Source organism: Aythya marila (assembly GCF_965140915.1).
Source record: "Aythya marila genome assembly, chromosome: 8".
Classification (NCBI taxonomy): Eukaryota; Metazoa; Chordata; class Aves; order Anseriformes; family Anatidae; genus Aythya; species Aythya marila.
Genome location: NC_139049.1, coordinates 13808729 through 13825611, shown reverse-complemented (window position 1 = coordinate 13825611; position 16883 = coordinate 13808729). Strand labels below are relative to the sequence as shown.

Below are 16883 nucleotides of genomic sequence, written 5' to 3'. Positions count from 1 at the left end.
TTCTTTCAGCGTAAAGAGATAGTGGCCTCTACTTTATTACATTTTACATTAGCATAAACCCCACTAGGCTAGTTAACAGTGGAGTGTTTCAATACTTCAAATGCTTTGAAACTAATGTCTTCATTAACATCATCAGTATAATGTTCACTGTCAAAGGGAAATCTTAACAAATTTTCAGGGGAGGGATTGTTTTTTCTTTCTTTTTTTTTTTTTCCCCAAATAATGATGATCAATAATGAAGAATATACAACAGAAGAATGATTGCCTGTTAGCATCAGTACAAAAGCATTCAAAAATGTCTATAAATAAGGTCTCAATTCATCTACTGGACAGAAAACAGGTGAGATCCAGAAGACACAGCCTGCTTTCTCTTTTTTTTTTTTTTTTTTTTTTTTTGGCCTTGGAAGAGTCACTTAATGGCATGCCTTCACTACAAACTTAGTTAATAGACTCAAGTTATTCTGTTCAAACTAGCATAACTGGACAGAGAGCGACTATGCCGTTCAATAGTTCTGGAGCCAGAGAGAGTGATGAGTTCAATGAACTATTCAGGCTCCAGGTGCCACAGTTTTAAGTATCCCTAATAGCAGCACTTGACTTGCAGTCCAATTCACTCCAATTGAATAGATCAACACTATTTAAATTGAACATAAAGAATTGTTTGGTTGTCCAGTTAAAAACCAAGAATCAATCATAGCATCATTTAGGAATTCAGTGAAGACAAGCCAGTTTCCTTCTATACCTCAGTCCCGTAACTGTGAACTGGAATAATGATTTGGTATCCTGTTCAGATTTTGTGAAAACATCTATTCAAGAGCAAGACGTTCTCAGAAATACTGAAATATATAGAAACATTCAGTTCTAATTTTCAGTATTAGGTAAAACTGCACAGAATTAATCAAAATATGTTAATGTGAGGGCCTTCATATTTCTAGTTGACGAAACAATGTGAACATGTTCATGAAAAACAATTTCTAATTCACAGTCAAATAAAACAGCACTTATTATTACACTTTTACATTACACTTGCTATGATTTATTTTTTTTTTACTTGTCAGGAACATTTTTTTTTCCATCAGTAATTTAATTTGCAAGTGTATCCCAAACGAAGCCTGCTTCCAATAGAACCATCCTGCAACTACGCAGTCTTTACTGTTCAGTCATTATAATGGAAATGATGTAGCTGAATAAATACACTCCTCTCATATTTTCTAGACATTAATATTCTAAAGAGTGTTCAGTATAGGTTATAAGCATATCTGCTGCAAGATGTTAACTGCCTCCAGAAAAGAATAGAAATTCATATGAATCAACAGGAATTTGCATCCTGAGAATGGAATAATTGTCATTACAACCAGAGAAGGTTTATTGTCTTCCTAGACATAAATGTAACATGATTTGGACCTATCATGCAACCATTAAATGTGTAAGTAACCTCACTAAAAAAAAAGACTAGTCATCTATTTCATGCTGAGCCAAAGCACCGAGTTGAAATCATGGTTGTTTATGATCACAAAACACAGACTGCATTAATTTTATACATCTTTTTGAAATGAGATTCCAGGATATTGCAGCAAAGAACTCTCAAATTTTTATTTATATTTTCAAGCAATCATTTACATGCAATCATTTACAAGCAATCATCAGATCTGTGTATACTATATGAAGTTTTAGTCTTATCCCTAGATCAGTGTTCTTTTCTTTTGCAGATTGAAGTTCATGTACGTGAGATTACACTGCTGTGTAAACTTTATGAGATTGATGAACATGCATGCATAGATCTGAAGCAAAACAGGAAATCGTTTACTCTCCTGGCCCATAGAAGCCATTGTAATTATTCAGGTGCCATTTCCAGGTAAGAATTATCTCAGTATGAATGAAGAAGTTAGTCTCTTCCAGACAGGCCAGATGAGTTTTTGCATCACAAGAGTTAAAATGCACAAACACTACTCTCCCTCTCCTTCCCACCAATACATTCCTATAATCAGGAAGAAATATATTGCACAGCAAACTCACCTCCCTCCCTCATCTTCTTAACAGATTAGGAAGATCCTGGGCATAATTTCTTTACATTATGCGAGGTTATAAAGGGTATGATGATAATTTTAATTTTTACATCTAATACTGTTATAAAATTGCAAGATAAGACATAATTTCCTGTGATTCTTAAATTATATTTTCTATTGGAAAAAATATATATATAATGGTTTAAATTAAGAAATAGGTATTTACTCTTTTGAGTACTTACTAACACCGAAGTGTTTCAGAGCATTAAACTGTAATGATGACTAACTGAGCCCCTTTTGTATTTAAAATGTTAATAGTAAGACTAGAAAATGAATTGCTTTGTATATGTATCATCTTTCTACATGCAGACCAAATACACACTTGGAGAAGGGATATTGAAGTGCCTTGCACTATACTATCCTTAAGGTTACACCTCAGGGCATGTCATAAATTTACCACTGGCAAAACATCTTTAGAGAAACTATGTAGTTACAGGGCAAAACAACTTCAGAGAACCTGTGCAGTTGCAGAAGAAAATAAACTCTTGGTTTTAAAAATATGAAAATATTTTGCAAAAACGTGTAAATATACAGCTAATCTTTAGGGAGTGGAAAACAATGTGTACATTTATGATACTTATCCACTTGTATATACTGTCCAGTCACTGCAAAAACAATCTGTATATCATTAATTCCCATAATATCCTTTAATATATATATCATTATTATAATTATCAATTAATATATCAATAATATAATATATCATTAATTCCCATAATATCCTTTACTGAGGTAGCTTTTACCTCAGATTAACAAATAAGGAACTGAAGCATGAAAAGACCAAGAATTTTGTAAGCTGGCAAAAATATTTAAATATGTATTTCCTATTAAAAGATAATTTAGAAAATCCCAGCCTAAGGAATTTTCCTAAGGTTACACTGTGAAAAAATATTTCAAGGTTTTAAATACTCAAATTCTCTAATAAATGCAAATACATTAAAAAACAAATTTCAAAGACTGTTACAGGCATACAAAGGTTGTAGTTAGAACAGCCAGCACAGAATTCCAGGGAGGAACAATCTGAATTAAATTTGTGGTAGAGCACCTGCTGTTTTCAGAGTGGGATGTGAGAACTGAAAAATAAATGAACACCTGTTAAGTAACTGAGCTGGTGTATTTTAAAGGAGAGAAGACACTCTGTAAAGAAGACACTTCAGACAAAACTGGCTTATCAACATGCTACCTCTTTAAAGTGCTAACTTACAGGATAATTATCAGGTATAGGTGCACAGCAAAATTACATTCTGCTATCCCCAGGTTTTCACCCAGTTACCACTTGCAAATGCTAATAAGTCTTCAGCCTTTCCTCTTCTAAATTCTGAGGTTACATTGAGTTTGAGAAGCATAATGGGCTAAATTCTTCTTTAGAAATCTGTTGGAAATCTATTGTCCTCACTGGCGTTGATGCAGAATGAATTTTACTCATGGAATGAGTCATGAATTTGATTTCTGGAAATGCCATAGCAAAGCCTTAGCTTTCACAAAAATGTAAAGGGTGCAGTAGACTGGTAAAATCTGTGCATTTACATCAGCTGAAAATATAGTACTGGCAAGTGTAAAACAAACATGACCGCTGGGACAAATTTCACAAATTCAGCTTTGAGCAAGACAACAAGAAGTCTGTAATCTTTTTGTTATGTACTTTAGGGTAAAATCCAGCAAATTTGTCTTTTTTTCAGGGAAATATTTTTTTAAATATTAAAAATTATATATAGTTGAGTTAAAAATTATATATAGTTGAGTATATATAGAGTTGAGGCCTCTTGTGTAAAGAACATTAATTGATAAATCATGCACACTAAGATATACAGAATAATATGGGGCAAACCAGATACATGGACAGCTATGTTCAAGAAAAAAAAAAAAAAAAAGCCAGGAAGTTTAAAATCTTCCTAAAATGGAAGTGTGGTATCCTCACTGCATAAAACTCACTGTTTTCTTTTCTTTTCTTTGTTTTTGTAAGAGATAAGAAATGTGTATAAAACAGACATGCTAAAAGTAGAGATATATCTCCTAAGTAGATCACGGTCAAGTGGGTCATCAGTGGAGTAACTGTATAGCTAATAAGGAGTGAGTAAAGTTGACAGTAGTCATCAGTGGCTTTTGGGGGGCCACGTTTTAACCTGCAGTTCTCAAGCATCCTAATAAAATAACTCTACATTAAATGGACAATTTTAATAACATGGGGGGTGTTGTTTTTTTACAATATTTCACTTTACTTTGCAAGTCTGAGAAATGCAGAACTCAGAAAACAATACTTAATTTTCTTTGAACAAACCAAAATAATAACTGATAAATACATTTCCCTTTAAAAATAACAAATCTCTGAGTCTCAGAGATTCCTCTTATTTGCGAGAACACTCTAGATTCACTACTTCATGTCCCTGTGCTTCCACTTCCTTATCTGAAGTGAGAGGATGAGAGATGATCATGTTGTCCTCAACTTTTGGCATGTCAACAATGTTAAATGAATGAGTTGAACCTGTTCTCAAAATTCTCATACAGTCCAGTGTAAATGAAACAGTCGTGAAGCTGATGATGTGCCATGGAAGAAAAAAGCTGGAATCAATATGGGCTAAAGAGAACGAGGAAAAAGCAGAGAGTTAAAGTGCATGTCCCTTGTGCTATGCTCTACTCTCAGCCATCACATGGATTTTGTTCTTCAAACAGACATATTCAAATCCATAGAATAAAATCTCCCAAGCTAAACTTTCTGAATAGCAAAAGGACACATGAACCACTAAAAGGCTGACACAGTAACAACAAAGGCAGGATGTAAGTTTGGAAGTACAAGATACAACAGAGCAGAGTCTGGGAAATTGAAGGATGCCTGTCACGAGATACACAGGAGCTTCAAGATATAGCTGGTGCCATTATGCAAGAAGTACATATTTGTCAACAGAGGATTTTCAGTAAGGGGATTTGAATCAGCTTGCTCTCTGTTGTTCTTCAATGAAGACTCAAAAGCAGATATGTTGGCATATCTGAAAGGATAAAATAATTCTATACGTAACATCTTTAGGTGAATTTAATATTTCTGGGCTTAAAAATAAGTGGGATGCTCATATCAGATCCTGCTGTTTGTTTTGACTGCATGCACCCTTTTAACAACTCATCTTCTTTGCTCAAGCAGAGCTTCATCCACTGCTGTATTTCATTTTTCTTCTCTCTTCTGTATGTGACAAGGACTAGACCCCAGTAACTATGTCCCCAAAAGCTGAAACAAAGAACAAATGGGACTTCTGACCCCACTTCCCACCCTCCTTTTTTTTTTTTTTTGGGGGGGGGGGGCGGGAGGGGGAGGGAAGGGTGTTGTGGGGGGTTATCTATCAAAACCCTGCCATGTAAGCCCAATACAAATCCTACTATTTGTTTTATACCCCTGCCATCAGAGAAGAGGAGCAAAATTAAAGCACAACCACAAAAAGATGAGTTTTTATCATCCTGACTTCTGCAGCCATCATCGGCTCAGTTTGGAACATGTTTTGAATGTCAAGGGTTGCATGGTTTCAGCTATAACCAATGGAAAGTGCCTTGGTGTTTGCTCTATATGAGCAGGATTTCACCCCTGCAAATGTCTGTGAGTCCTTAAATGGATGTGCTTTTTATTATATCTCTGTACATCTAGTGCCAGTCTCTTTAGTCCTTCAAGTAGTATGCATTAGCTGTCAGGTATGCTGAGGTAATTGTTTTAATGCCTGATATTTGTAACAGACCTCATTTTACATTTGCTGTCCGATCATAATGTCTAAATTCCCTCAAGTGTTTTTTCAATCTGTTAATCTAAGTTCATCCTTCTGTGCAAACTAGTCTTTACATGTTTTAGCTGACAAAAGAGGCCAACATCCCCAAACTGCAATTTCAAGTTTTCTACCTTAACAAGAGTCTGCTCCTCTCATGAGCATGCTGTGGAGAAGTCAGCTGACAGGGCCCTGAGTGCATGAATGGGCTTCAGTGGCCCTGACTGGCTTCACCTGGGGCCTCCAGCAACCTCTTGGGATTCCTGGGTCTTCAGTCCCTGCCTGGGTGATGCTGGTTTGCCTGCTCCTGCCCTGGTCCCTGCAACATTACTTGGGCTTCCAGCTGGACCTCAGAACTAGCTGCACCTATCCATGCATGAAAGTCATCAGGCCACTGACAGACCCCTGTGACCATCAGCCTTGCACTGCTCTCCAGCATGGCCATGGGGCCATGCCACCACTGAGGTCTGCATCTGCCTGGGTTGTGGCTTGGCTCCTTGCTTAGATGCAGACTCTGGCTCTTTAGCCTTTTTTCTGTGGTCACAAACCAGGAGGAGCAGCTCTTCTCTACCATGTAAAGATGCAGCACAGTGCATGATTTATGAAAGAATGTGAGGCATCTGGATGCCTCAAACACATGAATTGTGTAGGTTATAAAACAGAGAGAAATTTACCCACTCTTCATGGTATCTCAGCTCCTCATCTTTAGATGAGAGTTACTGCCCATGTCCTTGGGAAGATGAAATCCATCAGTCACACAAAGAGCTACAAAGATGTTAAATCCTGAGACATCTAAGCAGGATCCTGCTTGACCCCTAGGTATCAGACACCCAGGGTGCCATGAAGACACAGTAAAACCTGCTCCTTTGAGAGCTTTAAACCTACTCCAGGCTGAATTACTATATCCATAAAAATTATGTTTTCCTTTATGTTTCCAAGATCATGAATGTGTGTGGACTGTCCCATGTACAAAAAATATTTACATGTAGTATTGTACATGATAATTCAGTCTTGTCACATCTCTATCCGATAAGTTACTCTAAGCATTCTCCCAAAACATTATCTTAATATCTGATGGTATGAAAAAGGTAAGAATGGAAACAACACAAGATCTCTTTGAAAAAGTTTGGAATCTGTTCTACAGGAAAAGGACAGGAAGAGTTTCTGGTACAGTATTTCCTCAGGTACATACTGATGTGTATTGCTATGACACCATTTTGCACCCTGGAGTATTCATGTTCACAGAAAATCCTAACAGAAAATAAATATTTAGAAACTTGTGTTCCAATTAATTGCAATTTTTAAAACTTAATGTTTAACCTAAAATGTTCAGTGTCACGTACATCTTGTTGGGTGTATTTTAATGGTGATTAAGTAGGTCTTTAGTATGCTTTCTAAAATGGAAGGAAGTAGATAAATATCAGCCTGCAAACTAAGGTTTCCTTTCAAGTCTGAGGACTAACCCTAATAAAACTAATTGTTGATTGCAAAAGGACTCATTAGGCTAAAAGATGGGGTGAGAGGAAATTTTGTTCATCAACAGTTTGTTGAGTTGAATAAAATTCACATTAGAGGGAATGGAGACTGCTTGGTGCAAAGTGATGTTGAATTCTCCCTCTGAGGCAGGGCGGGAAGGGAAGGGAAGGGAAGGGAAGGGAAGGGAAGGGAAGGGAAGGGAAGGGAAGGGAAGGGAAGGGAAGGGAAGGGAAGGGAAGGGAAGGGAAGGGAAGGGAAGGGAAGGGAAGGGAAGGGAAGGGAAGGGAAGGGAAGGGAAGGGCCAGACAAAACAAAAGTTTTTTTTAAAGCTGTTGAAGCTTTAGCATTGTTTATAAAATGAGGAAGTAACAAAAATTATGGAATGAAGCTCTTCTCTGATTTTAGCAAGAGAGACAAATATTTGATTGAATTTAGCAAGGGCGTATATACAACATTCAGTTGACAGCCTAGTTTCATATATTTCCAGTCCATCAGACAATATCTAACCAAATCCATAACCCTGTTCCTGTTTCAAATTTTCATAATAAAAATCATGGGTTTGGGATTTCTAAAAATGAATTTATCAGTTTAGGTGCTTTAGTTCAAGTAGTGGAATATTGCCCTGTAATTTTAGAAAAGTGATATCTGATTAAAAACTTATACTCCTCTTGATTTTATTTTTTCATGTGAAAATGAGTCGTTATAGTTTAGACCAATAGCTAGAAATAATCTCCATAAAGATCTAAAAGCATGACATTTTTCTTTAACTGCATTTCTGGATACATTTCAATAGGAATTGACAATTTTTTGTACTTTGTTTCTTAGTGTTGATATCTAATAGAATAATAATGTCTTCTATCATGTCTTTCAGACAACAGTGCTCCATATTTTACAGATGATTTCACAGACGGTGGAGCTGATTTGCAGTTGTTGTAAATGGACGGTTTCATCTCCTTTCAGATTTCCAGGTTTCAGCCCATTTATCCTATCAGAAAAAAATAGACTTATACCACGACTGCCCTATCAGGGAATAAAAAAAATGTTACCTGTTGTGCACACTGCCTACTGCCTACACAGGACTCATAAAGGATTCAATAAACCATAGTTCCATGTCTGATCCTACCATAAACTGTTGCATGACTTTGCATAAGTCCCTTTGCCTCATCATTTTAAGCCTATAACTAGTATATGGGAAATAGCCAGATCCTCTTAAATGTTCATGTTATAGCTATTAATTTTTTATAGTAAGAGTAGGGACTTTATGGCTGACTGAACAAAGATTCAAGCTTCAGCAAGTCATTCTGGACTTAATTGCATCTCAGGATGGATAATACACAAGACTTGGTTGTAAAAGTAATAATTATGTCATATACTGGGCAGCTTGCTATCTCATACAAATGTATCATTGAAGCTTTCTCTTAGGTCTTGTTCCTAAGCATGATTGTGATTCATTAATTTTATCTAGAAAAAAAATATATTCTTTGACATTTTTTTGACAAATTTAGAAGAAATTACAAAATTAGGAAAAAGAATAAGTATGTCTATTAAAAGATGCCTCTCAAGAACATCATTATACAAGGAGAGAAAGTCTGGGTTTTAGATTCCCATCACAGATTACAATCTCTCAACTGTTTTAATTTAGCTATGTGATAAACTAAAACCATGGTAGCACAAAATTATCACTATTTCTTTTTTCAGCTGATAGAAAAACACATTCTGAGATAGCAGAAAGATTCTAAGCTAATACTGAAAAGCTTTAAACTTTCAGTTAGTATCTTTTCAGTGAAGAACAGGAGACATTGACTATGTTTCTTATTAGAGATTACACATCAGTGAAGTCCTCTAGATAGGAGGAATGTAGGATGTCTTTATTACAGTCTCTTTCCTTTTCTTTTCTTTTCTTTTCTTTTCTTTTCTTTTCTTTTCTTTTCTTTTCTTTTCTTTTCTTTTCTTTTCTTCTCTTCTCTTCTCTTCTCTTCTCTTCTCTTCTCTTCTCTTCTCTTCTCTTCTCTTCTCTTTTCTTCTCTTTTTCTCTAGAAGGACTGAGAAAATGTTCTAGGAAGGAAGGAAGGAACGAAGGAAAGACTGGTTTATAATGGATTTTAATAATCCCATTTGACTTGGAGTGGTCATCCACAGTCAGTTAACCAGGTCTTTTTGTTATTTCCAATGGCTATAAATCCTTTGTATTTATTCAGTATTTTTATGCAAAATACTGAAAGAGCTAAATGATCTCTCCACAGTTCTCAGTAGTAATAATATGAGATTAAAAGTCTAGAGTAGTGATCTGAATCCCCAGATTTAAGTCCTTTATTTGTAACGTATAATAAATATCCAAAAAGTCACTATTTCATTAATCGTGCTGGTAGATGTGGCAGTGAAAGTTTTACTGCAAATGAGCAGAATTATCTAATCATCATTAATGTGACTGCTACTATAAAGGTATCTGAAAAACAAGCCTTGAAATCACACCTCATTATTAGAGAAACTTCTACTGTTTAATAATATTAACTTAGCTAATAGCATATAATGCCTGGTCAATCTTCTTTTGAAGGTGGAACAAGATTTGTGGCATTTGTGAAAGGCTCATTAAATATTAAAGCTTTGACGTGGCAGAGAATGTCCTTGTTTCCTCTTGTCAGCCTGTTATCTTGTGGCACATAGAATAAATGGAGACTTTAAATGGAAGGTGGGAAAAAGACTGCTTAACCGCATGGTGTGACCCAGGGCAAAGGAGCAATTATACATACCATATGTGTGGATAAATGAATGGATACATATGTATGGTATAAATTATACATGTTTATATACACCTGTGCATATGTATATAAAAACTATCTTTATGCATTTACACTTATTATAATACATAAAAGCAATTAATTTCAGAGTCTGGAAACAAAAATAACCACATAATAGTTTCAGTAGCATGATGACTTGAGTCACAAGGTACTGAATGCCTGCAGTTCAGTGAGGCATTTCAGAAAATGGAGCTCTCTTAATGTTCTTCATTATATATATAATGTTTATTTATCAATGAAGATATAATAATACTAAGATGTAAAGCAGCATAAGATCATATTAAAAATCCTTCAATTCTTTATTGTTTTAATAATATTTGAATCACGATATGCAAAGTCTTATATAGCTCTGTATACAGTATTTAACTTCATGGTGCTTGCATTTTTTTCAAAAACTGAAGTTAATTTTGGTTGCAATTTATTATCTTGGAAATTGATCTTTCTTTCAGTGAAGTTAATGACCATGCTTTGATCTACTTTAATAGTACAAGATCAGGCCCTCATTGAACAGCAGACATATTGAACAATAGGAAAACAATGCCACAAGAAAAATGTGGTTGCAATTTAAAAAACAAAGAAAAAAAATATCACTCACACTTGTTTGCATGTTAGGATGAGAATACGAAGAGTAAGGTAACTTCTGAAATTACTAACTTAAGTTACTGCCTGCAGCAGTCTATCAAGACAAGTTTTATTAATGCAACCTACCTGAAAGAGTATTTTGGCTCTTTTTGCCAAAATGTCTTTCTTGTGATTTCACTCCCAAACAAGATTACTAGTATTTCAGGACAGAAAACAAAGGTTCATCTCTCCTTCTGACTTTGAGAAGGAGAGATGAACCTTTGGGAGGAGTAACAAAGAGCTACACATAACACCTATAAAACATGTAAGGTTTCCAGAAAGTATCAACCACCACTCCACCACTCCCTTTTTCTCCTAAGCAAAAACTTAGGTAAAAATTATTTGATGTCCCATTTCTCCATTTAGATTTTCAAAAACCACTGAAGAAGCAAGCTTGCTGGTAAAAAAAAAAAAAAAAAATGAAAAATGAAATAAAGCTATTTTAGTCCCATTAAAAATTATTTCCACATGGGATTGAGAGGAGTGAAATCACTGCAATCTACGTGACTAAAGAAATAACTTTTCAGACACACATTGGAGTAAACAATGAGTAGGCTCCTGTAATTGATTCTTCACAATACCATTCAGACTGTAGTAGAAAAAATGGGAAACGATGAGACAGAGAGATTACATCACTTTAAGATCTTCAAGTTGTTTTGCTGGTTTGTTGAACAAATGCTGCCTTCTGCAGCAAGATCTGTAAAACATTCAGCTGCTTGTTTTCATGTCTCCTAGTTAACGCTTTCACTCACAGGGTTTCAGCATTTCATGAAAAAGCACCCCAAACAGCTCCTCTAGTGAACTCAGCATCTGTTGGGAAGGTTAGTTCTCACTGGAGGTTGATCAGCTTACTGAAAATATAACAGATTTTGTTTTTTTTTCTTTCTCACTTAAATTATGTACATGATTTAGAGAGAAAAAAAAATGGTTGAAGGCAAGAAACTGTAGGTAATTTCTTCATGGAACTCTGATAATTAGCACAGCAACAGTGTATAAGACTACAGCTCTTGCTAGGCTTAGATACAGAAAGAAGAAGAGATATACATCAAATGACTCTTTTCTCTAAGCTAGGTCTTCCAGTAAAGCTGATAGAGCACATATTTAAAATGAGAAACCCCTTGTACTGCTGGAGTTGGGCACTGACAGCAGCCTGAAAACTCTGATATCTAAATGGATTCTGAAGTTATCTCTGAAGCTATTTCTTATATCTTGTAAATGTAAGTAGGACCACTCTAGCTTTACCTCTATTTGTATACTTAATGTGTCGGAGTTACCTGTCTTTGAAAATAAACAGTCTTTGAGGTTTTGACTTCATTTATTCTTTTTAGAGCATTCTTTTGAGATGGCATATTTAAGTAATGTTAGATGTGAGCAAATACGTTATTTTTGCTTCTTCTGTCAAATTTGCTTGTCAGAATTATTCATTATTCAATATTCAATCTCTCTGAATTATTCAATATATATATATATATATATTTTGTAAATCAGGTCTGACTCACATTGGCCTTCATTTCATGTGGATCTATGACTGATTTTGATGCTGTAACAGAATATTCTTCACTTATCACATGCATTACATTTTTCTTCCAGTCGTGAATTTACTTCACTTCACATGCATACACGTCCTTAATCTCTAAAAGAAATCATTACCACTTGAAAATAATGTATTCTTTCAAAAAAAAAAAAATTCAAATGGTAAATCATGCCATATTCTACTTCTTCCCACTCTCTGCACTGCATGATTTAACACTTAAAGAAAGGTATGCAGAAGATACATTTGGATTTGGGAGTCAGTCACAATACAGATCTCTGGTAACGAAGTCCTTACCTTTTTAAATGCGTGATGATCTCTAAGTAGCACAGGAATCGTAGCCCCCCAAAATCAGGTCTCCTGCCTTCTGATATGCAGTGATGGTGTACACCCTATTTTCTTTACCTTGCTTTTCACACCATGCTACATATAGTTCATGCTTCTGTTGCCTAGGATTGGCTACTGCATCTATGAGGAGCACTCAGGACTCATGCTTGGAGCACCCTGCAACCCCTGATTAACCCTTCCCAGTCAGGTCCCTCTGGCCCCCTGTCACAAGCAGTCTTGGTAAGTCTGCAGGGACAGTGGGTAGCCTCAGGGCTGAAGCAGCACAGACACCCAGTCCCCTAAGTGCTCAGTTCTTCCTTCCCCTGCTTAGGACCAGGTGAGGCGGTGAAGCAGCAAGCCGCCCTCTCCAGCGGGGAGTCAGTGGAAGGCCAGCACTGCCAGCGGGCTGCGGGAGCCCCTCCGGCTGCCCCCGCCTGCCCTGCCCACAGCGTCTCACCCCCAGGGACAGGCACAACTTATAGGAACCACGACTCAGGGTTAGGTCCAGGCATGCATCTCTAAAGGTGTTTCCTCCACCTGAGCCCCCTCCCTGGGGGTCAGCCTGCCACCAACAATATTTGAGAATGGAAAATCAGCTCCTAATCAAAACAGATTCCCAAAGCCACATAGCTTCAGGGAGTTTGAAGGTGACAGAGGAGAGAATGGTAATCCTTGACAGTGAAGCCAGCCACAAACAAGCAGAGAGGCTGGACACCTAAAAGAAGGGCAGAAGGCTGTGGGCAGAAGGCATTCCCCCAGGACTGGGGTGTGAGGATTGGGAGGTATTTACACGCTGCCACTCCTTTGTACAAAAAGCAAACGAACCAACCAAACCAAAGCAAAAAATTGCCAGGCTGCTCCCTGGCATTCTTATTTTTTCTGAGTCATACAGCCCTATGTGAGTAGAGGGTATCCTCTGGTCTGGGAGTGCTGGACGCTAGAAATGAACCATAAAGGCTAATGGGAATCTTCTGTATTCAACGTGTCTCACGCTCGCTGGTTACAATCGCCTATTAAGACTACATTAATTACGTTGATTTATTTGATGTTTGTATGGAAATGTTTCGGTGCCCCCCCTCCCTGTCTGTTGAGTATAGAAACACCAACATGTCCAACCTGTGTCAGTTTTACTGCCCAGGCACCGCTGCCATCCATCACCATGACTGTGATCTAAACCCTTCCGCTGCCCTCATCCTGTCCTACCATCTCCCACCCTCGTCGGCATAGAGAAAATACAGATTGCTCTGAAACCCGGGAAATATTCTGCTGATGGGCACATAAATCTCTTCTGCAGAGCACTATCATTTAACTAGCAAGGCAGGGTGATGCTCAACAACAGATGAGTTATTCCCGCAGTGAGTTAACCCCCCAGGACTTTTTTTTTACGCTTAAAAAAAAAAAAAATAGGGTGAAATTTCAGGTAGAGATTTTGAAACACACTTACCTAGGTAATCCTCTACTTGGGAAGGGAAAGGGGTCTGAATGAACAGAAACTTTCCTGAGGAGCCTGGTGCGGGAGAATCCCCGTAGCAGCAGCGTCAGAGGCAGGCAATTCGGGAGAAACGGCTGGGATTTGGTTCATTACCCCGTCCCGTGCTAAGAGGGCCGAGGCAGGAAGCGGTGTGTACAGCAGGGGGGGCGGGAGGGGGAGAGGACGCCAGGTCGGCAATGCCGGTACAAAGAAAATCTGCTGGAGGACAGTCTCCGGGAGAAAGACCCTTGTCTGTAAGGAGGGAAATAGCCGGGGGCGGGGGAGGCGGTGGGGTGTCCAGCTGCTGGGAGAAGAGAGGAGCTGGAGGAAGGATGAATTTTGGATCCCACGCTTGAAGGGCTCTTTTTTTCACTCCCCCTTTCCCGACATTAACCAGAAATTTGGAGGCGGCGGTAGGGGGTGGGGGAGGGGAGTGGGGCGGGCAGAGCACTCTCGGGAGCACGATATAGAAGAGGGCATTGATTTTTTCGGTTCTCTGCTTGCCACCAGGCAATAAATTCAGATCTCGTGTGTTTCTCACTGGCACCTCTACCTGCTTGCAAGCCTTGAGCACCTTTCTCATGATCTATGCACGTACTGCTTTGGAGACATGACTGCACACACACACACACGCTTATCCCGCACACTAAATGACAGATTTAGATGGAGCTCAGTCAATACCTCCCCGTGAGAAGTAACGTTCCCTCCCTACCTTCTGCTATTGAACGTGGGTGGATCTCTGCCGCTAATTAGAGACGCTAAAATGTTGGAAGCATTAGCCAGAAATAGCACTCTAAAGGTGCTCGATCTTTTTTTTTTTTTTTTTTTTTTTTAACAAAAACAATTTATTTCCCTTGGTCCTCTTCTGTATTTTTCTGTCAAAGTAAAGAAGTGCCTACATGATTCAAAAGACAGTCTTCACTTTGGAACACGGCAGGTATATATATATATGCATATATATATGTGTTTGTGTATATATATATATATGTGTGTGCATATGTTTTGTGAAGGTGATGCCTCGTTCTTACCCTAGGCGAGCAAAATTATAAATATTCCCTAAAACAGTAAAAAATACAACCAGGACGTGCAGTGGGATTCAGAACAACAGCAAGAGTGCACAGTGGGGGCAAGCACCAGCACGGCAGAAGCGCGCTGCAGCAGCGCTCCGCTCCCCTGGTGAGCCCGGCCTCCCTTCCAGAGCTGTTCCCTTTGAGCAGAAACGGCAGGACACAGGTCTGGAAAATCCCTTCTCTTCCCCTCCAGCCCCATCTGGGGCACAATTCCCTGCCCCCAGTCCAATCCAAGCTTCTTCGGGGATCAGTATGAGTGATGGACTTTTCCACATTATTTCCCCACGCAGACCTCCAGCCACTCCTTTCCACACACAACCCCGTAACCACTGGCGATTTCTGTCTGTCTTCCCACACGAAGAGAAACACCGGGCCCTTCCAACAGCCCTGTGAGTCACTGTGTCTGCAATGGGTTAAACCAGAGAATGTAGCAGCTAGAGTGTCTGATGAAAATATTAATAAAACGTGATGAATAAGCAGTGGAATGGTAAGGACGGTGCATGTGAGACTGCGGTGCAGATTGCAACTTAGTGCTGAGAGCTGTGACTAATGTGTGGAATGGAGTGGGCAAATAGGGCTGTTGCTTCAGGATTTCTTCGAGCTCAGAAAGTGGAGAGAAGCAAGCTATTGAAAGATTGAGAAGCAAGACGAGACAATTGTAAGGTTCCTTTTTCCTTTTCCTTTCCTTTCCTTTCCTTTCCTTTCCTTTCCTTTCCTTTCCTTTCCTTTCCTTTCCTTTCCTTTCCTTTCCTTTCCTTTCCTTTCCTTTCCTTTTTCCTTCCCTTTCCTTTTTTTTTTTTTGTTTTTTTTTTTAAAGGGTCTGTTTGGTGGAGACGAGCAATCTGAATGTGAAATAAAACCTACTCACCGGGTGAAATTTCAGGAAGCGAAGCAGCTGTGAGAAAAATGCACCCCGAATCCAAACATACAGTCCATGATCTTCAGCTTCAAGCTAAAGGAGGGATTTGCGTGGTGGTGGGACTTTGGAAACCATCAGCAGCTCCTTGTGGCACAGCGGCAAGTAAAACCATTCACACCGTGCGTGCCTGTGTGTGTGTGTGTCTGTCTGTGTCTGTGTGGGGGAGAGGCACAAGACCCAAAGAAACTGCAGGGGGAGGGGGACGGAAGGAAATCCAAATAGCAAGAGGAGGGGATACGATTTGGTGTTGCCTTGTGTGTGTGTGTGTGTGTGTGTGTGTGTGTGTGTGTGTGTGTGTGCGCGCTTCTTGTTTTGTGTTTTGCTGCTGTTTTTGTTGTTGATGATGGTGGTGGTGATCCTTAAGGAAACCGGGGGATCTGAATAGTGGGCAGGACGAGAGGGGTTTTGCCGACCCGGGCCGAGCAAAGACAAGCCTGCACCGAGCAGCAGGTGACTCGCAGGCGCGCTCGTCCCGCTGTCTGCGGCAGAGGGGCGGGCTGGGGCGCTGGGGTGGGGACACCAGGAGGGGTCCCCGCGCCGGAGCCAGGATCCTCTGATCGCCCCCGGGAGGGAAGAGGGAGGTGGAAGGGAGGGAGACAGGGATAGCGCGGGGAGGGGCAGCCGCGGAGAGCCCTGCGCGGTGGGACGCGGAGAGGCGCGGGGCAGGGGGCACCGGGCTCGCCGCCGGGCCTCGGAACACGAGAGAGCGGCACGGCCGGGACGGGCAGCCGGCCATCGTCTTCCTGCAGCCGCAACCCAGCGAGCGACAGCGGCGGTATCGACCGGGTAAGAGGACCCCTGCCTTGAGCATCTCCGCTGCCCGCGGAGAAGCCTTTGTTTCAGATCCCTTTGTTTTGGGTATTG

The 16883-nt window shown here is 39.4% G+C and overlaps 1 protein-coding gene across 1 annotated transcript in view; it reads right to left on the bottom strand.

The window, feature by feature from the left end:
- Nucleotides 1-16120, bottom strand: part of BRINP3 (BMP/retinoic acid inducible neural specific 3) — a gene marked incomplete at its 3' end in the record, with an annotated part of 206172 nt that extends 190052 nt beyond the window's left edge. The window contains exon 1 of the mRNA XM_082766539.1: nucleotides 15969-16120. The remainder of the gene's footprint in view (nucleotides 1-15968) is intronic.
- Nucleotides 16121-16883: the final 763 nt, after the last annotated feature.